This window comes from Xenopus laevis, chromosome 5L (genome assembly GCF_017654675.1).
Source record: "Xenopus laevis strain J_2021 chromosome 5L, Xenopus_laevis_v10.1, whole genome shotgun sequence".
In the NCBI taxonomy this organism is placed as follows: domain Eukaryota; kingdom Metazoa; phylum Chordata; class Amphibia; order Anura; family Pipidae; genus Xenopus; species Xenopus laevis.
This window is the reverse complement of record NC_054379.1, coordinates 109,414,940-109,436,118: the sequence shown is the minus strand read 5'-3', so window position 1 is coordinate 109,436,118 and position 21,179 is coordinate 109,414,940. Positions and strand designations below refer to the sequence as shown.

Sequence of the window (21,179 nt, the reverse complement as noted above, 5' to 3'; positions counted from 1 at the left end):
ATATCGATACACCTACCTCCTGGAGAGTGTTGTTCACTTGTTTGGCTGTTGTGAAGGGGTTTCTCTTCACCGGGGAGGGCGGCAGCAACACCAAGCTGCCTCAGGTAGCGGAGGGACCAGGATCGACTCTGTCCGTGGAGGTCTTTTTGCATTGCTGAGTTCACCAGTGCTTTCTTCTCGGGATGTACCAAACTGTAGATTTTGCCACTCCTAATATTGTAGCAATTTCTCGGATGGGTTTTTTTCCTGTTTTTGCAGCTTAAGGATGGCTTGTTTCACCTGCATGGAGAGCTGACCACATGTTGTCTGTTCACAGCAAAATCTTCCACATACAAGCACCCCCCCCCCCTCAAATCAACTCCAGGGCTTTTATCTGCTTCATTGATAATGTCATAACAAAGGAATTGCCCACACCTACCCATGAAATAGCATTTGAATCAATTGTCCAATTACTTTTGAACCCCTGGTCCAATTACTTTTGAGCCCCTGAAATGAAGTGATTGTTTTAAAAAAACGCTTTAGTTCCTCACATTTTTATGCAATCTTTTTGTTCAACTGAATTAAAGCTGAAAGTCTGCAGTTCAACTGCATCTGAGTTGTTTCATTTAAAATTCATTGTGGTAATGTACAGAACCAAAATTATAAAAAAAAGTTGTCTGTCCAAATATTTATGGACCTAACTGTATATAACAAAGTTTTGTATGATTTTCGGACCGTGCGTTGGCTCAATCAGGTTGTTTAGTCAAACAGAGAAGTTAGAAAATTTCTGTCGGCTAAAGATAATATCTTTGCACGTACTGCCTGTCTGACGATATCAGCTACTATTTCCAGGACAAAACTTTAGTACGATTGCTGTCTGTCAATTAATGGGCAGAACATCTTCTGATTTGTTATTTTTCCTACTTAATCCTACAATTGAAATCTGAACGGTAGTTTAAGATCATTGCATTGAAATAATCAACATCAACATCCAAATATTTGTTGTACAATGAATAAAATCTGAGCGCATATGGCCAGCTTTATCCTTGGGCATCACATGCTCAATGAACCCTTTTTTATTTATTAGAGTTTGGATGCCATTTTCTAAGTGTCTCCTTTAGGTTTAGCATACCTTATTTATGATGTTAATATTGTTTTGGAAAGCATTAAGGCATGGTACTGCAAAATGTTGTATATTTTTTCCTGACATACTTAGCTTGTTAGGAGTGTTACATGTAAAGTTTGGAACAGATATAGGATCCGTTATCCAGAAAGTTCAGATTTACAGAAAGGCCACCTTCAATAAACTCCATTTTATCTAAATAATCAAAATTTTTACAATTGATTTACTTTTTTTCTGTAATAATAAAATAGTACCTTGTACTTGATCCAAACCAGCTTATTGGGTTTATTTATTGTTTACACTATTTTCTAGTAAACTTGAAGATCCAAAATTGCAGAAAGATCCGTTGTCTGGGAAACCCCAGGTCACAAGCATTCTGGATAACAGATCCCATAACTGTACTAGTAGCTCCTCTAGGACAAAGATGTGTAACTATCAGCAGCCCATGTGTTGTTGAGCACAACTCCCAGCATCTCTTTTGGGCATGTTGGACTTCTTAAATTGCTGGATCACATTAACCTATCATTTTTATCTGGAATTCTTGGCATAAATTAGCTTTGTCTGGCCACTGTTCCCATTCTCCGTGTATAGAATGTTTCCCAGTATATTGAATGTTTGATATGATGACTGAATCATGCTGTGGTGTTGCCTGTCATTGCTGTAGTTGTCTCTTGTCTCTCTCTCTCTCTCTGTTAACTTATATTTACACAACTGTATTTATAAAGAAGAATTGTCAATTTACACTTTTGATTTAATTTAATTTCCGTATGTGAACTAGAGGAAAGGCAAATTTGCAGCTGCTGCAAAGACACAGTGCTTTTATTACCGAGCATTCCCGGAATCTTCTAATTAGCCAAGTCCTCCCCCAGAGCAGGCTGGACAGCTGTATGTAAGTTTAGGGAAACCAGAAACACAGGGTCTCATTCAACTTAAACACTCCACCCCATTCATAAGTATAAAAGGGAGGGTCTGAGAAACATGAGGGACACATACCTCACCCACACTCTTAAACACCAAGACACTGCCCCTCTCTTCCTTCCAATGAAAACACCAGGAACTGCCTCACAGCATCTCTGTGTCCTTCCAGACACTCTCCAATATACCAGACATGAAATAAAATCATCCTCTGAATTCCTCTAAATACTTAGATTTAAATTTATTTTACAAAACTTCAGACATGCATGTACAACTCTCTCTACCTCTGCAGACATGGTATACATCTGTAACTAAAATTTTTATTTCATTTTTATTGTTGTGCACCCCCAGTGGCTACACTCTTTACTTTTTTGCCCCAAGGTGCTTTACTGCAATTCCTGCACCTGTTTTCTAACCTATCTCAGCTATCATTTAAGATACTCTGAGTGGGTTTGAAAATAAATTCTGTGGGGAAGCAGAAGCAAGAAAACTCCTGGTACAGAATATCTAGATATTTATGTGTTTAGTAAAAAGTGCAAAAACACATCCAACGTGTCAGTATGGTAACCCCACTCTGAGTGGGTACACGTAAATTCACGACATTCCTCAGCTCCTAATGTAATAGTGAGAGGTGCATGTTGTCCCTCCAATAAGAACCCAGGCATTAAAGATTGCTCAATGATGCTTGTTTCCTACACATAGCCAATGGGTACTAATACTTGCACATGCACAGTTTTAGGAAGTCAGGTGCTAAAACCAAAGAAAGTGACCACTTAGATTTTACTAATATAGCTAAAGAGAATATCAATATCTGACTTTTACTAGGGTTAAAAGGAAAATAAGGCATTTCTTCCAATCTGCTCAACTTTACTAAATATTCCATATTTACAAGGATAAACACTGTATCTTGGTGGTAGTGGGCATAAGGTATTTAGGCATGTGCTTTATATTTTCATTTTGCATTGCAAATCTCACAGATTAAAAAAAAAAAAATCTGTGCCTCTGGTCTATTTTGTAATGCAAACAAAACAGAATAATGGAATAGTATTACTCTCCTTTGCTTATATAGTCCAAACATGTTCCACATACTTGCTAGAAAAATTCTATAGGTCCCTGACTGTCAGAAGGAACTGTTACATGCAGTACACTTTGGTATGTTCTCACCAGTTGTCCAATGGAAATGCATGCTCATATACCTCCCAACATTTTGGAAATAAAAAGGACAAAAAAGTTGGCGCGCGTAGTGCCACGCCCATTTTTGTGGCCACATCCCCTAATTATCATGTTCATTTTACAAATTTTGGCAGGTTATGACAGTTTGAACATATTTCTGTGTTTTTTTCCAGTTATTACTGTATTGCAGTTTTGCCAATGAAGGTGAATTGCCCTTTAAGCTGTGAGTCTAATGTTTCCCAAGGAACCTGTTATCTTATATTGTTACAATTACTTATTAGCTTATCTCGAAATTGTTACAAAAGTATCTTATCTGTAGCTGTGGCTGTTCTGGGCTCTCTGCCATAAGCTAATTAAGTTAGAAACTTTGTTTCTTTTTCTGGATGTTTAGTGCAGAGAAAACTGGGCGTTCCAGTACAAACGAGGGACTGCGGGTTGAGCTCTCAAAAGAGGGACTGTCCCTCTAAAAATGGAACAGTTGGGAGGTATGTGCTCAGTCATATCTGTGGGATGTAAACTGGATGAAAATCAATTTCAATGCAAACAAACTGATCCTGTTTTAACTTAACTTTCTAAAAAAAAAAAACAGAGGGCTTCATTACTGTGCATAGGGCAAAAATAGGTGCAGCTCTCTCTGCGGGTTTCACCTTGAAGCATGTGCTTGTGTTCATCAGTGCCGCTAGTGAGGACGGCTGGTGAGCAGCACATGGATGTTGTCTTGAATGCCTCAAAACTTAATGTGCAGGCTAGGGAGACCCCAGGCCACAAGGTGCAGGAGGAGCATGGTGTTAAGTACAGGGCTCATCTGTACCTGCTAGTGCTGCACTCTTCACCTTGTGTCAGATCTACAGTGCAGCCTTCACACACCATTGTCTTAAGTGCAGCTGCTAGAGGCCTATATGGGTGCAATTAGGAATTCAGAATAGGCACCAGCATTTCAATTACACCGAGTCCAAGACAGCTCCCCACTATCCCACTAAATTGTGATTATCTATGGCATCTTACAGCAGCCCTTCTGGCGTTTGCTTGGCCCCCCTGCAAAAGATCTTCAAGGGGCCTGCATTCAGCTTCCTATCCCGATTCCTCCAGTCCAGCAGACCAGCTCCTTACTCAATGTATGGGCAGTAAGGGTGTGATTTTGCATCCCATAATGTACTTGAACCAAGGTAATGGTACATGAGCCCTTAAATCTGATTATGTATTTGTATTTTATGATGTGAATGATAGTTTCCGTAGAATTCAGTTTGATATGATTATTTATTTAGTTGAAGTTGTAGTTAAGGTGTCATTTCTCATGAGTCCATAAACAATTCAAACTGTAAAGCACCTGCCATAATGATTTCACATCTATACTATCTCTAAACTCCCTGGCGTAATAGTCAGTTTAATTCTAGTGTGCCGTAGGGCATAAGTTAAAGTAGGTGGAAATTACTTTTCTTACAGACATTTTTTAAATGGTGAAAAAAATGCGACAAACACATACAGCTTAACACATTAGGCTGTTAAGGCACGGCACTTTCCAAGAGGGTCAAGCAGAGTGTTTGGCAAAGAATTTCTTTTGCAAAGTTCTACCACTTTTTTAGGACTTTGAAAAAGGTGAGCAGCCCCACCCCAAAGCCAGGCAGCATTTTGGATGTCAGAATGGAAGTGGAGAGGACATATACTGTAAATATTCTTAAAAATAGTAGTTAAAACCCCTTAGTTGATCTGGTTTTTGGTTGCCAGGGTCAGAGAATGTTTTTGTACTTTTTGTGAAGTCTCAGTGGAAAGATGAAAGCATGTTTGCTTCCACCATGGAAGAGAGCACCCCAAAGCAAGACATGCCTTCGGGTGGCATTATCAAGCTAGTCTGTGCAGCTCTTTGTCATCTTTTTCTGCTTTGGAGCTTTTTGGACCACCTGTGCCTGAATATTTTTCAAGGCTTTCTTTTGTTATGTAAACTCTTTATTTACTTTTAAGAACATAACATTATATAACACGACATGACATTAAACAAGAAACATCAATAAATATGTAGCCTTCAACAACACTGTATTTTGAATATGCACGCATCTTATTTGTTTTGTGCCTCTAAGGGTGCCTTGTTTTGTACAAAACACTTTACAGTGTATTTTGTATTCTCAATAGAAATGTCAAACATACAGAATAAAGAAGCTGGGAAGAGTATGAACTTATTTGTAACAACAGTGGTTACATTTGTTCAAGTTATCCTTCCTCTGGTAGCCAAATAGCTTACATTTATTATAGTACTGGAATTTAAGGGATAGTGACAGTCCAGTTTATTCAAGACTGTGCCAATATGCCTATATAAGAGTGTTAAGCCTTAGTCCTGCATTTGCAAGGTGCCTCATGCCCGCCCCTTAGCCCTCCGCTACTCACCTGAGTTGATCTCTAGCATAAGAATGGCCATACATGAGACAATAAAAACGACGAATTTGGTCCTAACCAAGTCCACAGCTTATTGACCCGTGTATGGGACCTCCGATTGGCCTGCCTTACAAATATCTGCCCAAAAACTGCCCATTTATTGACAGGGCAGATTTAAAAATCCCATTGGGGAGGACCAAAGATTTGGAGTAGCCAGATATTGCTGCCACTTAAGGTGGCCACATCAGGGATAGATCCTTTCATTAAGAAACTTTGCCAATGAGCAGATCTATAATTGTATGGTCAGCATTTGTTCTTTAATATTTTTTTGGAAAATATTCATAAGGGGGCATTCTCCCCTATAACCAAAAAACAAAACAAAAAATAATGCAGTATACTGATTTCTTTGAATACATTGTTTGTCTGATTGTAAAAACCCTGTGGTTATCCATTCATATACTGAAGATTCTCTGTCTTTAGTGCATGCTCTTTTTGTTTGAAAACACCAGTAATGTTTACCATTTATTTAATGTTGAACATGCAAGTAGCCAATTTGTGTAGCAATTGCCAAGGGCTATTTAGAAGTCCTGCATGTCTGTGCATTGACATTTGAAGGAGATTAAGAGCAGGTGGTGGGTGGACACAAAGGTCTGGACTAGGTGTAGGTGAGAGGAGTGGTATTTGCCTGGCATCTTCTTGCTGTTGCACCTTAGGCACGTGCCTCTTTTGCCTACTCCTAGTTCTGGTCCTGCTTTTAAGTAGGGATGCACTGAATCCAGGATTGAATTGGGATTTGGCCAAGATTCAGCCTTTTTCAGCAGGATTTGGATTTGACTGAATCCAAGTGCCCAGCCGAACTTAATCCAAAAAATCACATGACTTTTCGTTATACAAATTCAAAAATGTCTTCACCACGCTGCACACAAGATTCTCTTCCCCCCCTTCACCCTTAATATACATATGTACATTAGGGTTTGAATTCGGTTCAGTATTTGACCGAATCTTTCACAAAGGATTTTGGATTCGACTGAATCCTAAAATAGTCGACTTTTGTTTACACTTGATTCCATATTTTTGGTTCTTCAGCGCAGTTGTGAGACATGGAGGACATTAATTAGTATTCTATGCAGTAAAAACATCTGTAAAACAAATTCTTATCCTTATAAACCAACTCATGTGATTTAAACTGAGGAAGAGTTAAAGGAGAAGGAAAGGTAGCAAAGCAGTTTATTGCCAGTAGATTAGCCACAATAGTGCAAGCAATAACACTATTTATTCTGTAGAATGCTTTACCATACCAAAGTAAACGGCTCTAGAAGCTCTCTATTTGTTTAGGATAGCAGCTGCCATATTTTCTTGGTGTGACATCACTTCCTGTCTGAGTTTCTCTGCTCATTCATAGCTCTGGGCTCAGATTACAGCAGGAAAGGAGGGGGGAGAGGAGCGAACTGAGCATGCTCAAGCCCTGCCCTGGAGGTTTAAGATGAAAACAGGAAGTCTGATACAGAAGCCCATGAGTACACAATAGAAGGAAAGAAATGTGGTGTTTCTTTTAACAGAGGACTAAGAGCAACATTACTTTGAGGGTTTATTGGTGTATTTATATAGACCTTTCTAATAAAACTTACTTCATTTTAGCCTTTCATTCTCCTATAAAACACTCCATCATTCTTTATTTTTAAAATGAAAGAAATGTATACAATTGTACAGAACAAATTTTTAATGAAAGCCCTACTTATATTGTTCATTTGAACACAATTTATCCCTTAAGCAGTCACAGTTAAATACAGTTACCTGTGTGGTATGCAGTTAATAGAAACGCAGCAGTGTGGGTCCATAGTAATTTGTGTACTTAGAAGAACAGATCTAGTTGGAGTATATACTAAGAAGTGAGTACTTAGAAGTTAAGCTCAGGATATATAGTACGCATCGGACACATGTCCGTTTAACTTGTGTTTACATGCACACATAAGCATGTACCCTCCCCAAAACATTTTAAGTTCAGAATAGCACATTGTTGTTTAGATAACATTCTGTACATGTACAGCATTTTAAGCACAAACAATATTTACAATAAGAAATGGAAGAATGTAAACATAGACGAGAGCGCACCCACGTATATACTAATAAGCAAACCTCTCTTTTCCTAAAAAAAAAAAAAAAAAAAAAATAGGGGCCAATAGCAGCCTCACTGACTCTTTTGCAAGTCGGTAAAAGAGGGCAACTAAATAGATTTTATTGCATTCCCCTCATAAATTCATGTTTCTTTAATTTGTGCTATTGCTGACACTGAAAAAATGCCCTTTTCAGATCATATTTTGTTTACCATTAAAGGTAATAAGGGTCATTTAGATTGACTCCACAGACACATACGCCTTAGTGCTTATTAGCTTCTTTCTTCACCGATCTCCATGTTGAAAATCCGGTGCTAGAAATAGAGCATTGTGCTGGCGGGTAAAAATTAGCCCTGTCCTTTCTGCCTGGCATAGGGCATATGGTAAGTACAGGGCTCAGTTGCAGCCTGTGCCTGCCGGCACTACCTAACTTAGGTGTCTGACCGATGCAGGGTTGCCACCCAGCTGCTATTTACCGGCCAGGGCTTGTATTACAGATTTGCAAGCAAAGTACTCACCGGTAAACTTGTGACAACTCATCCCCACCCTTGGCCTGCCTCTGATCCGCCTCCTGCCCACCTCACATCCCCTCTCCTAGAGCCACCCATTCCTCCGCTAGCCCACCAAACTCGTGCTTGACTCCACTTGTATCACCCCCCCCAAGCATCACAGACCTGTCCCCTCAGAATGCGCCAGCCTGCCACCATGAATACAGAGCTGCAGAAAGGGGCTGAAATTCACCCTGTGTGAGATTACAGCTATTTGATCTTTTAAATCCTTCTTTGTCTTGTGGGACACAAGCTGTGATGAATATCTACAATATATACAATATATATAGCGTTATGGCAGATACATTTTTTGTGACTTTACTAACTCTCCCACACAACTGGCGACAAAACATCCAAAAACACCTTTGTATTAAAGTCAAAGTGATTTTTTTTTTCTGGTAAGGCATTTGTTTTGCATAATTGCATTTTCCTACATTTTGATACAATGACGTGATTCGCGAGGGCAACGGAATGTTCCATCAGTCTTAGATTGGGATGTTTTAGCTGAACTGTAACCGTGGGCATAAAGATAAAGCAGAATATACATTTAGAGAAGGAGGGGGCAGGAGCTGACTGTCGGTGTTATACAGCCCCAAAGCAAATGTTTCAGTGGTGCTGAAATCTGTCAGTCATGCAGGGGAGGGCATAGCTTCATCTCCACTCAGAGGGCAGGAGAAGGGTTTTAGGATGAGTTCTGTGTGGGCACATAAGGAGGGGTGATACAGAGTGTGCCGTTATGATGGTTATCTCTGGACAGCATATAAGCACTTCTTCCCCTTCTGCAGCAGACTTTGCCAGTGGCAGCCACCAACACTAGCTCCATGTTAGTGAGTACCTTTACATGTCTGCTCTGTACTTGCCACATTGCTGCACTTGCACTTATTTGAAACTTCAGACTTTGTGCCACCCAACCCTTTAAAAATCACTTTCAGCCACAGATTCTCTTTCCCACAAGCACTTTTCCACAGTGCCCTAACTTATCTCCCTTTCTATGACATATATTTCTCATAGCCTGAGATCCACAGCCCTATTCCCAGGCAGCTACTACATGCCAGCCTACTGTTGCCTGAATTAGAGATGTAAAGGAGTTGTTCACCTTCCAAACACTTTTTTCAGTTCAGTTGGTTTCAGATTGTTCACCAGAAATACTTTTTAAATTGCTTTCTATTGTTTATTCTTGACTAATTATCTAAAATGTAAATTTAAAGATTAATGTTCCAGTCCCTGGAGTTTCAAGACAGTGTCTCTGTAATCCAGGTGTAAAATATGTGAAATATTTGCTACATTGGTTGATACATTTGTCAGCAGCATCTGTGGAATATTAGCAATATTGTATCAATTCTAACAGCTGCCTTTATTGAAACCCAATGATTCAGCAGGGACAAAGATATGAAATGTATCAACTAATTTATCAAATTAGAGCATTTTAGAGTCAGTGATCCCCCTTCCCAGACCTGCTCTTGGCAGCCATGAGATGGTAAAAAAAATAAAGTTTAAACTTCAATATTAGGAAAATGTTCAAAATAAAAATTAGAAAGCAACTGAAAAGAGTCTTTCATTCTGGTGTACTATCTGAAACCAACTGAACTGAAAAGTGTCTGGAAGGTGAACAACTGCTATAATTAAGCGAAGAGGAAAAGGGGGGAAATGAAAATATAAAGCTTAACATAAAGAAAGAAGAATTGGTGAATAAACATAAGATGGTGGGGAGTAAAGAAGGGAATATACAATAGGTTAAAAGGCAAAGGAAAAAGATAATATAGAAGATAAAGGGGGAAAGAAGAGATGGAGAAATGTTGTACAGATGAGAAAAGTGGAGGCATCACAGAGAGCTATAAAGAACAGGAGAGAAAATAGACTGAAATGATGGTGATAATGATTTGTAATGCAAATACCCCCTGTATTTGCATGTACCATCACCTTTTCCTAAAACAAATAGCAGCTTTCACCTGGCGGCTATTTTCCCTCTGACACATCATCAGTAACATTGATATCTGCAAACAGGACATGTATGCTGTAAAGTTCATGCAATGCAGAATTCAGGTTTACACAGACACAACATAATCTGATGCTGGGGTTGAGCACTGTAATGGTTAAGTTGAGCTCAGGAGAAGTGGTCAGGAAAAAAAAATAGGATCAGAGAGCTAGAGTTTCTATGGGAACCAGTAATGTAATCTTCTGAGAAGAACTGAGCATGCTCATTAGCCAACAGCCAAAGTAAATTCCCGAGGGAGGGGGCAGAGTGGGTTAAAGGAGAAGAAGGAATTCTAAGTGATTAACGGGACGCTGCAGCCTTACTGTTCACTTTTTAACAACCAGAGTGGCAGGTATCTTAAGATTTTCCAAGAGATGTAAGCCAGTATACATGCTGAGATCTCACCTTGAATAAAAGAAAATTTGGGATTTTTTGCAGAAGCATTGAATGAAGTATGCCTTTGTTTCTATTTTTGTGTATTAAGGCAGTATACATCTCTAGTGATGATAAAACTGTCCTGACTTGTATTCTCTAATTTTTAAATGTTTGTAGTAGCTTTAAAGGGTAAAGGGGTAGTTCACCTTTAAAGGGGTTGTTCACCTTTAAATGAACTTTTAGTATGATGTAGAGAGAGATATTCTGAGACAATTTGCAATTGGTTTTCATTTTTTATTATTTGTGGATTTTGAGTTATTTAGCATTTTATTCAGCAGCTCTCCAGTTTGCAGTTTCAGCCATCTGGTCCAAATTCCCGTAGCAACCATGCATTGAATTGAATAAGAGACAGGAATATGAATAGGAGATGACCTTAATAATAAAAAGTAGCAATAACAATACATTTGTAGCCTTACAGAGCATTTGTTTTTGGATGGGGTCAGTGACCCCTGTTTGAAAACTAGAAAGAGTCAGAAGTAGAAGGCAATTAACTTAAAAACTATGAGAAATAAATGTAAATGACCAATTGAAAAGTTGTTTAGAATTGGCCATTCTATAACATGTTAAAAGTGATCTTAAAGGTGAACCACCCCTTTAAGTAAAATTTTCGTATTTTATAAAACGCTAATTCTAAACAGCTTTTTAATTATTATTTTTCTTCTTTTTCTGACTCTTTCCAGATAGGGGTCATTGACCCCATCTAAAAAACATGATCTGTAAGGCTACAAATGTATTATTGCTACCTTTTATTACTCTTCTTTCTTGTCCTATTCATAATACAGTCTCATCCATGCATGGTTGCTCTGGTTATATGGACCCTAGCAACCAGATTGCTGAAATAGCAAATTGGAGAGCTGCTGAATAAAAATCTAAATAATTTAAAAACCAGTTGCAAATTGTCTCAGAATATTATCACTGTCTACATTATAGTAAAAGTCAATTTAAAGATGAACAACCTCTTTAAGTTTTAGTGTTCCAAATGACAGAAAAACTGTTGGTGCCATGATTTCTGCATAACAGACCCCATATCTCTAGCAAGAAAGGTGGAGAATGATGTGATTGTGAATGATGTGAGCAACCATTCACAGTCTGATCCAGTGCTCTTTCTTTTGTAGTTATTCAGCAGTATGACACCTGGCTGCTAACTGCAAATATCCCTTGCAGAATTCTGCATATTTATGGGAATTACAAATGTTTTTCTAAATTCTCAGCCAGTGACTAACACAAATCTATTACCTTATGTGCTGATTTGTAGATAATGACAATAATACTCAGCAAATTATATCAATATTTTCTTTAAGTGGCACGCAGAAGTTAATTTTTAACTTTTTTCATTTCAGTTGTTTTCAGATTGTTCCCAAGAAATAAAGACTTTTTTTCAGTTATTTTTAATTATTTATTTTTTACCGTTTTTCCAAAATCTAAGTTTAAAGTTCAATGTTCCTGTCTGTGGTGCTTGAGCCTGGCATCAGTAATTCAGGTGCAGACTCTATCTAAACTGTTAAAATTTTGCAACATTTGGTTACAAACTTTTTTTACAATTTTGCATACATTTCTCAAGACCATCTCTGGAGTAGTAGCAAATATTGTACCAGTTCCAACAGCTGCCTGTAATGAAACCCAGAGATTCTGCTCAGCAGGGACAAAGATAAGAAATGTATCAACTAAATGTATCAATTTAGAACAGTTTACAAGGTCGGCGACCACCCCCCCCCCCTCCCAGAGCTGCTTTAGAAATTGAAAAAAAGACACTTTACACTTCAATAATAGAAAAACGGTGACACAGAAAATAAAACGTAATTGGAAAAAGCAATTATTTCTGGTGATATACTGGAAAACATCTAGTTGTTTGAAGGTGAACAACCCCTTTAAAGGGGTCCTCCAACCCAAAATACATAAGGAAACAAAATGTATTTCTAAGCAACTTTCCAATAATCAATAAGGAAACATTTTCATTGGTTTTAAAGTAATTTGTTAATTTAGTTGCAGTTGAAAACAGTGTTTGTTTATCCCTTTCTGTTCTCTGGGCACTTAAAACAATGTAACAGGAGTCCGATCTCCTCTAGATCTTTTAATAATATGGCTTGCAACATTGATTCAGGAGTCAGAGCCAGGAGTGCAGACAATGTAACCTGTCAGATACTGATTTGAATATTATCATGTTTTAAATTCTAAAACACTTAAATGAAAATTGACATTTTATAACTATCGAAACCATGGAAATGTACAGACATACTCTGCTTCTTGATAATTAAGGGCCTATGTGACATGTTTCATTTTTGTAATTGTATATTTTTTCTGTGTTGAGTGCAAACCTTATTGAAAGCCCTTGGGATCTTGTTTCATAGGACATGGTAAATAGTTTGAAAGAACTGCAGATGCTTTTTAACTATATGCTGCATACATACAAGTCTGTATGTTATAGAATTCCCTTATGTTGTGCTCACAACAGGTATTTCAGGTTCAAATATTGCTTAGTAATTGGGGAGTGGTCTACAGTGTAGCTGGGTTGTATAACAATGTAGGTAACCTTAGGGAAATAACCCCTGGGCTGCATGTACCTCTTTGGTTTCCGTTTGTAAAGGCAAGAGAGATTTTATAAATAAAGGTATTGAATCTGATATCTGGAATGCCTTGGGTTTTCTATGTTATTTGACTCACTGTGCCTTTAAAAATGGTTCAACTTTTAGTATGTTTTTAGAATGCTAGGCAACTTTTCAATTGGTCTTCGTTATTTATTTTTAATCTTTTTTGAATTATTTGACTTCATTTTCAGTCTCTCCAGCTTTCAAATAGGGGTGACTATCTAAAAACAAATGTTCTGTAAGGCTGACACATTTATTGTTACTGCTACTTTTTATTATTCGTCTTTCTATTCGGGCCCTCTGCTTTACATATTGCAGTCTCTTATTCAAATCGATGTGTCTTTAAGTGATATACAGTGATTTTTTGATTTATACTAATATGACTGATTCTAGAGCAGTTGGACCTGCCCCACAACTATTAACTTGTTAACCTTCTTGCCATAGCTGAAGTTACATGTATTGAAATAGTTAGATAACAGATGTATACCATGTATGTTAAACATAGTGTAATTCTGTCATCAACCGAAGACTACAGGGGTCTGTGAAGATTCGCATTCATCCAGGTCATGGTATATCTGTAGAAATAAGTCAAATCAACTGGACTTGCTGTGTTTTTCTTGAAGACGTTTCACCAGTCAACTGATTGACTTTCTCAATAGATATACTATAGTGGTCATTTTTCAAAGACCAAGGGAAGACGAAAGAGAGCATCTCTTCGTGATTATTCAGGAAGTACAATTTCCCTGGTATGGCACCTTTGCACCTTGTGCTTAATAAGAAATTTAGTGTAAGGTGCAGAGTGCAGTGTTGGTGGACTCAGGCCAGATCTGTCATCCACCAGCCACCTCTCTTTAACTTGCATGTCCAGATAAGTTAGAGGGAAGGTAGGGGGATGCCCATGTGCCACACCTGTTCCTCATGAATACAATGTTGTTGAATGCAGGTAGCTCTGTACTCATCAGGGCAGCTGCCGGTTTTTGTGCTCCAAAACAGAGCAGAGATATGTGTGTCAGTTTTTCCTAGCACAAAGGCAGTGTGAAAAGTGCAAAAAAACGACCCCTTATATCTTGTAAATGGACCAATAATGGTATAGTGCTATCGTGATGAGAGGGTTAACTTTATGATTGGCGTTACCCTTTGTTTAGTCTGTTGATTCATCAGCAGTTACTGAACATCACACAAAGTCAACCATTGATGGTTTGTCTTTTGAGGCTGGTGGTGACTGTATATATCTTTCACAGCTGATGTGAGAATTCAGGTTGTCCCACCCAGTCACCACAAAAATCTCATTGCATCACACTCTGCCATTCATGTACTAGACAAAAAGCAAGGGAAAAACGAAACAGTTATTGGCATGAATACTGCATGTTCAGCTGTACAATTACGCACCCTACCCATCCTAACAGCATGCATTATTGTCCAGCTGAACATACAGTCATCGTGGCCATAATGCTTCATTCTTAAACATGAGGTAGGATATACAGCCAGAGCTACAAAAGAAACTTGAACTTCATTTAAATGGGCTGTTCTCCTTTAAATTAACTTTTAGTACAATGAAGAAAATGATATCATGAGACAATTAGCAATTGTTTTTTATTTGTTCAGAATTGATTATAAGTAGCGACCCGTGTTTATAGATTTTGAACTGAGCCACATTCATTGATATAATGTTTAGTTGTCCTTTAACCACCAATGGTCTATGTCACAGTTCGGTGTTAGATTTAACAGATACTCTATAATAAACCAAAATGTATTTGTCAACATTTCACTATTATAAGGAAAACATTTCTTAAGAAACACAAACACAACCTACACCACACCTATAGTTAGACAATCTAGTGCAAAAAAGTGATGCCAAAAACTTTGACATCAGTGACAACATAGTATACAATTGTCCAAAGAAAGAACTTTAAAAATGAAAATTATGTACTTATAAAAAATCTGTAGTGTAACTCCCATTGAAATCCAGCACCAGGTAAATTACACAGTGTCCGAGTGGGGTGTCCCAACGTGGCTTGGGGGCCCCCTGGCCCAGTCCAACCCTGAAATTACATTAAGCTGGAAGACTGCAGACCCCTAACTGTACACATCACCCATTGGCAAGGGTTAAAGGGGTTGTTTGCCTTTAAGTTAACTTTTAGCATGATGTGATGGCCTGAGACAATTTGCAATTGTTTCTCATTTTTTATTATTTGTGGTTATTAGCTTTTTATTCAGCATCTTTCCAGTTTACAATTTTAGCAATCTGGTTGCTAGGATCTAAATTACCCTAGCAACCATGCATTGATTTGAATAAGAAACTGGAATATGAATAGGAGACACCTGAAAAAAAATGAGCGATAAAAAGGCACAATATATATAAATTTGTAGCCTTATAGATCATTTGTTTTTTAAATGGGGTCAGTAACCCCAATTTGAAAGCTCAAAAGAGTCAGAAGAAAAAGACAAATAATTCAAAAACTATAAAAAAATAAATAATCGAGACCAACTGAAAAGTTGCTTACAATTGACAATACTATAACAATATTCACCTTTGAGATAACTTTTAGATATTCTGAGGCAATTTGCAATTGGTTTTCATTTTTTATTATTGAAGGTGTTTAGCTTTTTATTCAGCAGCTCTTCAATTTGCATCTTAACCAATCTGGTAACTAGGGTCCAAATTACCCTAGCAACCATGCATTGATTTGAATAAGAGACCGGACTATGAATTGAAGACGGCCTGATCAGTAATAAAAAGTAACAAAAACAATACATTTGTAGCCTTACGGTGCATTTATTTTTTTAGCGATGCCCATTTGAAAGCTGCAAAGAGTCAGAAGAAAAAGGTAAATAACTATAAAACTATAAAAAATAAACAATAAAAAACAATTGAAAAGTTGCTTAGAATTGGCCATTCTATAACATAATAAAAGTTACCTTAAAGGTGAACTACCCCTTTAATTTTCCCTGGATTTTAGCATATCAGCTGCTTAAAGCCTCGTGTTCAGGGACTACCATTTTTTTTATTTTGCTTATACCAGCTTGTGCTTATTTTGATCTGGTGCCTTAGCCACAGGGAAAGACGGAAACTTTGTAATGTTGTTGAGTGCAAAGGGAAACATAAGGCTACACGTGGAAAAGCTTAAATAACAACTTAGTGTTTATAAAGGTGTGGTTGAGGGACAAACCACATGTGACAGATGCACGTTCAAAACTGTTGCACAAACTTCATTCAGGAGGATGTTGCAAAATTACAGCATGGGATTTCCAAGCCTGTGTTTGTTACAGAATCATTATTGTTTGCATTAAGGGAGGGACCAATATGCACATCAGAATGAATCTGTCCTTCGTCATTCATTGCAATCACAGAGCAGTTAGAATTATCATGTTTAATGCCTTCACTACTTTATTTGATATAGAGATACTAAGATGCTAATTACTAAGATGCTCTAATGTAGACAAAAGAAGCATTTATTTATTCTAACTTTATTCTCTCTTTTTACATAGGGCCAGTCGATATTTTGCTTTACCTGAAAACAAAAGTATGGAGTCAAGTTCACACTGCATCATTTGGACCAGTGGACACTGTAATGGATCCTCAGATATCACCTATGGAGTACTTCTGGGGTCAATGTAAAAAGAATCCACTGGGCCTTCAAAATAGGATTACAGGACAAATGGCAAGAAATGCTGGCTTATAAAGCACAGAGGCAAAGACTTTTCTGCCCAAGGAAGCTTCTAAACCTCTCCTAGTGATGTACAGGTTTACATACGAAAACACAGGAGGTGCATTGGAGGTAAAACAAAAGTGACTTGGGAATAGGGTTGCCACCTTTTCTGGAAAGAAATACCGGCCTTCCTATATTCTTGCCATTTTTTCCTATTAATAACATTGGCATCAAGCATTATTTTTACTGGCCAGGCCACTAAAATACCGGCCAGGTGGCAACCCTACTTGAGAACAGAAAAGGCACTACAATATTGCTCAACATCTCTGGTAAGTGTTAGTAAGGCTTCTAATACACATTGTAGATAATGATATGTGAATGGCCCTTCAAATGCTGTTATAGACAGAACGGGGATTACTGAAAATAATTTACTCTACCATGAAAAATTTCATTCCTGAACCAGCAAGATTTTTTTTTTTTAATTTATAATATTGGTGGGTAGGCAGCCATCTCAGGTCATTTTGCCAGGTCATGTGCTTTCAGAAAGAACTCAACGTGTCTCAGTGGGACTTTTTTTTTTTAGATCTACCAGGGAGCCAGGCTTGATCCTGGCCCCTCCGCCGCCTGAGGCAGCTTGGTGTTGCTGCCGCCCCCCCTCCCCAGTGCACTCTCCTTTTTGCGCCAACCTTTTTGCGCCTGTGGTGGTGGGGGTCCACGAAGATGGCAGAGAGGGCCAGGACGCTAGCGCAGAGAGCATAATTGTGCTCTCTGTGCTAGAAGAGCCTAATTTCTGGTTCTCAAACTCGAAATTCGTCTCTTAAAGTACCAGGAGCAGCATTTTTGCCACCACTGGTACCCAGTGGGGCACTGCCCCCTGAGGTGAGTTCCTCAACTTGCCTCACTGGCGGAGCCCTCATGCAGGGAGCTGTTATCTTGTGTTAGGGAGCTGAGGGGGTGGGGGGGAGTGGGATGATATCACTACAACTTGCAGTACAGCAGAAAGAGTGACTGATGTTTATCATAGCACAAGTCACATGTATGCGGGCAGTTGGGAAACTGCCAATATGTCTATCCCCATAGCATGTTTTTTTAAAAACGCATCAGTTAATAGTGCCGCTCCAGCAGAATTCTGCTCTGAAATCCATTTCTCTAAAGAGCAAACAGATTTTTTTATATTTAATTTTGAAATCTGACATAACTCTGAGTTAAGGTGCCCATACACTACAAGATCCGCTCGTTTGGCAAGGTTGCCCTGGGGCCGAACGATCGGATTACAATACTACGAATGGGCTCTGACGGGTTGCATCAACTAACTGATGCGGTCCTGGATCGTACAAAAAAAAATCAAACTTGACTGGTCGATATCTGGACGATTTTTGGCCTATCGATCGGGAGGACCCGTCGGAAGCCCCCACACATGGGCAGATAAGCTGCCGAATCGGTCTAAAGGACCGTTATCGGCAGCTTTAATCTGCCTGTGTATGGCCACCTTTAATCAGCGACTTGAAGGGGGGCCACATGGGACATAACTGTTCATGTAAACCTTCTCATTTAAAGGCATGGTAACATGTATATCACATCAGCTATTTTACCTATCATTCAGTATTTTTCTGCTTTCAATATTGGCAAATTGTCAGGGTTTTTTGTATCTCTGTAAAGGTTAATGTCAAATGGAAGTCCTCTGATGCTGCTATCAGACAGAAAACAATGGCCCATATCCACCTGTCACTGCTTTCCATAGAAATATATATGAGAGACAGACATGACTGTGACAGGTGGAATGCCACTGCTGTTGCCAACATACCTGCCATTAACCTGAGAGCAAATTCTTTATTTAAGCAAATTTGTTGTCTTTACTGTGAGTATGAGTTTATTGGGCAGTTAGCTGCCAAAAATACTAATAAAAACTATAATAATACTAGAAAAACAAAATACTCATTATAGCTATCACTAATTTTATGCTACAGGAAGGTCCCTACCAAAAATGAAGTATACAAGCATTGTGCCACCATTCTTCTGTAAGAAAATTTATAAGGTAATATTTTGTTCATGATGGTGGTCAGTTGATTCAGATCTCTCTATGAATCCATGGCATATGGCAGTGCTGTCCAACTGTTTTAATGATGAGTATTATATATACTAACTGCTGATTTGCTAGGTTGTACAAAAGTTTTTTTCCTAATACAAAGAAGACTATGGAGTTTTTAGACTGGTTGGGGACCACAGCAACACTTGTATATGGCTTCAGATCAGACCACTTTGGCATGCCCCTGTGCATGGGGGAATTGCAGTCATGATAGAAATGCTTTATCATAGGATGAATATTATAATTCCGCAAGGTTATTGCACATTTGTACAGTGCAGATGTATTGCAGTTATGGAAGCGCAATGTGGATTTCTGTACATTTCTTTCTGTAGCGCTGGATCAAGATCTTGAAGTATGGTTGTAATAATTATGTAGCATTTAAAAACCTGCTTTACCGACCAGCTGGCCCATAACGTAGAGGTTTTGCACCGTGGCGTTGCACCATTCTTGTAACACTGCGAATTTGCGCTGGCAGGAGTTTGGAGGCCGGGAGGGGGCCCCCGGTGACTGCCAGGAGAGCCCTTCGTATTGCAGCCCCTGTGGGACGACAAGGCCCCAGTCTGACCCATATTATATGGTTTTACAGTGGTATTCAAAGCCCTTACTCACACCTACTTTTGCTGCCCCTAGTGTTGCTCAAGGCATTGTTTTCACCATGCCCCAAGGCAGAAGCAGCTCAGTAAAAAAAAATACCCTGGTGTTTCCTTTTATTTGTTGAGTCCTTGTACAAAAGTTAATACTGTACAGTTAAGCATAATTATCGATATGGGGGTCTATGATCAGGAAACACGTTATTTAGAGAGTAAAATAATGTGTAATACATGCATGAGACCTGTTATCCAGAATGCTTGGGACCTGGGGTTTTCCAGATAACCGATCTTTTAGGGCTATTCCACACGGGGAGATAGCGACGCGTTTGCGGTCGCGGCGACAAAGCGCCGCGACAGTCGCCGCGACCGGCGCAGGCGACAGTTTTGTATGGGCGCCTATGTAAAAACGCCTGTGCTAACCACACGAGGCGATGCGCTTTTCAACAGTCGCCTGAAAATGCCTCGCCAGGCTTTTTCAGGCGACTGTTGAAAAGCGCATCGCCTCGTGTGGTTAGCACAGGCGTTTTTACATAGGCGCCCATACAAAACTGTCGCCTGCGCCGGTCGCGGCGACTGTCGCGGCGCTTTGTCGCCGCGACCGCAAACGCGTCGCTATCTCCCCGTGTGGACTAGCCCTTAAGGTAATTTGGATCTTCATACCATACTGCTATAAATAAATTAAACATTAAATAAACCCAATAGGTCAATTTGCTTCCAATGGACTAATTATATCTTAGTTTGGTTCAAGTACAAGGCACTGTTTTATTATTACAGAGAAAAAGTAAATCATTTTAAAAAATCTGGATTATTTGGATAAAATGGAGTCTATGGCCTTTCAGTAATTCGGCGCTTTCTAGGTAAAGGATTTCTGGATAAGAGATCCAATACCTGTATAATATACTATTAAATGGGGTATGTTCTGTTGTTTCGTCAACAAGCAAATTGAAAAGGACATAGCATACATTCTAGAAAACTAGAATGCCTAACTAAGTTGCCTAGCAGTGTGGCTGGTTAAACCACTGGCACAGAAAGGGTTGAATGCAAAAAAAAAATAAAAATCACTTTATAATGATACTGGTTTTTTTTTTAAAATGTTTTTAGTAGCCTTAAGCAGTGGTACTTCACTTTATGGAATGACTTCACCCTGGTGGAAAGAGTTTTACAGAAGCTGATTGGACTGCGTGGTTCTGCAAATACAGTGTGCAACTATAGCACACAGGTCCTACCAGCTTCTGTAATAATTACTTCAGCACATATGAGGTGCAGGCTGAGTAGCAAAGAAATATGCTGGGCAATATGCCTGGCAAAAACTGCCTGGAGGGGACACTGAGACTGATATTATACCTGCAATTTCTCCCACTGGATTTTCAGAAGTAAAGCACGATGCCCAAGCATATGGAAGGATTTATCTGCTGAAAGCTGCTTAAGCAGCATTTCTTGATAACCGCCCTGAGCTTTTCCTGGGACTAGTTTATAGAGGAGCTTGGCTTGGATCTCCTTTATGCTGCATGGCTTAAATATTCCTTCATTACGGTTTCCTTGTTTTTTAGTCCATGCTCAATCTCCCTTTCATCATATAAACTGATTTGAATTAGAAAATGTTGCTGACTGCTGATTTGTGTGGAATGTGCAGTATATA

The 21,179-nt window shown here is 38.8% G+C and overlaps 1 protein-coding gene across 2 annotated transcripts in view; it reads left to right on the top strand.

Moving 5' to 3' along the window:
- The window catches only part of tnk2.L (tyrosine kinase, non-receptor, 2 L homeolog), a 92,505-nt gene that overhangs the window by 3,807 nt on the left and 67,519 nt on the right, over positions 1–21,179 (top strand). For both annotated transcript variants that reach the window (XM_018263575.2, XM_041563253.1), the window contains exon 2: positions 16,704–17,193. The gene's annotated coding sequence lies outside the window, so the exon portion shown is untranslated. The remainder of the gene's footprint in view (positions 1–16,703; positions 17,194–21,179) is intronic.